We start from the raw sequence: 4,191 nt of genomic DNA, 5'->3' as shown, positions 1-4,191 counted from the left end.
CAGTAACGAGTGCTAAAATGGTAGTGTGGCCCTTTCGCAAACACTTCTGGGCCTTAAGGAAAGATATGATGCCTTCGACAGCACCACTCTTGTCACCACGAATCACGAGAGGTTCTTCACCAGAATGAGGAATGCGGACGATTTTCTCCTTGCAAACAATCTCTGCTTGATGATGAGATAGCCAATCCATCCCAATAACGACGTCGAAACTACCTAGTGTGATAGGAATAAGATCGATAGAGAAAGTCTGACCAGCTAAGACGAGGTTACAACCTTTAACTATGTGTGTGGCTTCAAGACTTTTACCGTTAGCTAGTTCTACAGTGTGTTTGGTGTTCAAAAGTGTTGGAGTGCACTTAAGCATTTGGCCAACTTTTAAGGACACATAACTAGTATCGTTACCCGAATCAAATAAAACAGTAACAAAGAACTCATCCAGTGGAAACTTACCCATCACAACGTTGGGATTGTTCCTCGCGTCGCCCTCAAGGTTTCAGGGAGTGGTCACCAAGGATCGAGAGTCGAGCCTTCTAAACTCTCTATGCTAGAGGGTGTTCGTTTCAGCGTCTTTGCATGGAAAAGCGAGAACGAAATGTCACTGTGGTAAGAGAATGATGGTTTGGTCTAAGCAAATGGTAGAAATTAGACGTAACATAAAGCAACAATCATGTGTAAGTACAAAAGCTAGTGTAAAGATTCCGCGTATTTAAGAAGACTATCATGGAATAGTACGATTTCTTGTAGTGTAAGGCGGGTCAGGTAAGTGTATAGATTATCGTGTTCACCTGTAGGTTGAGTGATCCATATTTCTATCCTTGAGCGTCCTGAAGACTATCCCATCAGTAAGGGCATCCATTCGCTAGGTTGGGTTTTCGAAGGAGTCAATCAAGTAGAAGAAGCATTAACCACCCAATAAGGTAATGGGGGAAATCTTGTATCGGTGGAGATCGTGGTGTGGTTGTTGGCGTTTCGTTAAATCAGTTGCCAATCGAAGAAACAGGGAATTAATGAGGTTCATGCGAAGAATCGAGCGAAAACAGGGGTCCACCAATAACAGAAGAATTCAACCAAGTAATATGTCGCTTAGAAGCAATTCTAGTAGTGAGGTGTGGCGGCACGACACAAAAAGGGAAGTTCGTTGCATCATGATCACGGAAGTATATCACTTGTTCAAAATAGAATTTGGTTGGTAGGGTTGCGAGTTGCAAAACGACAAATGCGTGTAACTGTGGCTGCTTCATTCCTGGTAATGACAACCAGTGGAGATGATGAGGTTCGTCAACAGGGATGCGTGGGTATAGTTCTCCAAAACCCGAGTTCGTTTGAGCCAGGTCTGGTCTTCGTGAATGTTGACGTACAAGCCGAATGTACGGAGGGTCAGATGGTGACGTCATGTCGAGTTAAGCGTGTAAATAGATAGAATGCATAAACAGTTGTCGTAACGGGGTGACGAGAAATCAGAAAAGAATTTGACCACCACTTGTCAAATTTTCAAGTAAACAATTGCATATCAAAAAAGAACGCAGTAGGGCTAATAGACAGCATGCTACTACCCTAAATAAACACACCATAAACACCACACCGGACAAAAGTAATCTAGCAAGTAAGAAATATAAACTTAAATCATACCACCTAGTGTATTGGGTCTTGCACGTGGTGTCACGGCCCCAGACCCGGTTTGACCCGTTTCAGGGGCCGCGGGACAGGAATCCCGTGGTATTTAATTTAGGCGACAGCGGAAGTCTTTTTAAAACAGGATCTTTTAATAATTTAAACTGCTCGTTTCATAACTTTCTGGGATAAATTCCCGAAATTTACAATAATGTGATTTCTCAGGGAAATCTTTATTTTCAAAACATGTTCATTTATTTATTTACATTGAGCCACTTTTCTAAGCTGGGAGTGCTCCACGGCACTTTTCTTTGCTCATACCAGATCACCTGAAACATGTTTGAAAAAGGTTTTGTCAGCGGGGAAATACTGAGTGAATCATTCAGTTTACTGAAAACGACATATTTGTTATAATCTACAGTATTAAGGGGAATTACAATGTTTCTGATATCAAACCAACTACCCACAGTATTTGTCACTCGACCATCCATTGGCTAGCCCATTTGTCCAATGGTGTCTGTGACTGTGGTCAGATCACCCCTTGGCCACCCGTTTGTCCAAGTGTGACGGGAAATAAGTAATGTATACAAAACCCCACATACCGGCTGTAACTTGGTGATTACATAGACTTAATCACTGTAACTATAACTTTGAAAATAATTTGGAGTTTTGTAACACAGTTGATAAAAAAAGAGAATGACTCACAAACTGTGAGAAACGAGTTTATAAAAGAGGAATGACTCACATTGCAGATTTACGAGCAGAATATAAGCTTTACTGATTAACCTTCTAACCTAATTTAAATAACAATGCACACACAAACGGGATTAGTAACTAATTCAGCAGTTACGTCAATTCACGAGATTAAACACTCACAACCATTATCAAGTGCGATACTTAACAATTCAATGGATTCACAACGAATGACAGAGCATAGTCCGAATTCGAACAGCACTCAAACATTCAAGTTGAAATCACAATGAATAATAAAGTACAAGCTCAATTTGAGCAGCACTCGGACAATCGTTGGATAGTTATAATCGATCGGACGTTGAATCGTAATAGCGATCGAGTTATTACCCTGATTGCGGCAGCACCTCGTGATCGTGTGTGTGTTTATTGTGGTATTATGGCCTTAACTCGACGTACAGACAGCAACTTTACGTCGTTTTAACTCCTCTGTGCAAGTCCCAAGGTCGGCTATTTATAGTAAGTTTTGGGACTCCCTTACGAACCGTATGCCCTGACCCTTACGGTCCGTAAGCTAAGCAGTCAAATTCATAGGCTGCCTAGCCCGGGACTAGCCTTGGTGAATCAAATGAATTGGCCAATCAGAACAATCCATCGTTTATTTTAGATAACTATTCAACTAGGGTTTGCCCCCCTCGAGTTTTAGGGGCCCTGATCCTGATTCCGATCATCCTGAAATTTTTAGGGCTAGTGCAGAATTAATTGGGTGTCTCAGTTAGGGTTTTCTTATTGACTAATTAATGTCCTAATTATTGATTTTAGCGACAGTTGTTACATCCTCCCCACCTTAAGAAAAATCTCGTCCTCGAGATTTACTGAAATAGATGAGGGTACTTTCGCTTCATTTCTGATTCCAGTTCCCAAGTGTACTCGGGTCCTCTCCTGGATTCCCATTTGACTTTTACTAACACTAGTCGTTTGTGTTTGAGAAACTTAATCTACCGATCTTCTATTTGTAAGGGTTTCTCTACAAATTTCAGCTTTTCATTTACCTCTATATCTTGAAGAGGTACTACCAGGGATTCGTCTGATAAACATTTCTTGAGATTGGATACATGAAACACATCATGTACTCCAGCTAACTCTTCTGGTAGTTGTAAGCGATAAGCTACTGGTCCGATTCGTTGGATTACTGGGAATGGTCCAACATATCTGGGACTCAGTTTTCCTTTCTTACCAAATCGTACTACTCCTTTCCAAGGAGATACTTTTAATAGTACTTTGTCTCCAACTTGAAATTCTAATGGCTTACGGCGATTGTCTGCATAGCTCTTCTGACGATCTCTAGTAGGCTTCAGTCTTTCCTTGATTTGTGATATCTTGTCAGTAGTTTCTTGCACAATCTTTGGACCTGATAATTGACTTTCTCCTATTTCTGCCCAACAAACGGGAGTTCTGCACTTGCGTCCATACAGTGCTTCAAATGGAGCAGCTTCGATGCTCGAATGATAACTATTGTTATAGGAGAATTCAATTAATGGTAAATGGCTATCCCAATTACCACCAAAGTCAATTACACATGCTCGGAGCATGTCTTCCAGGGTTTGTATCTTCCTTTCACTTTGTCCGTCCGTTTGAGGATGATATGCAGTACTCAAATTAAGTCGAGTTCCCATTGCCTCCTGGAAACTTGTCCAGAAACGGGAAGTGAAACGACTATCTCTATCCGATACAATGGAGAGTGGGACTCCATGTAAGGATACTACTTCATCTACGTACAACTTGGCTAACCTTTCCATGTTAAAGGTTTCCTTCATTGGTAGAAAATGAGCTGATTTGGTTAATCGATCCACAATTACCCAAATAGCATCATTACCTTTTCTGGTTTTG

Source organism: Helianthus annuus, chromosome 2 (assembly GCF_002127325.2).
Source record: "Helianthus annuus cultivar XRQ/B chromosome 2, HanXRQr2.0-SUNRISE, whole genome shotgun sequence".
NCBI lineage: Eukaryota > Viridiplantae > Streptophyta > Magnoliopsida > Asterales > Asteraceae > Helianthus > Helianthus annuus.
This window is presented reverse-complemented; position numbering follows the sequence as displayed.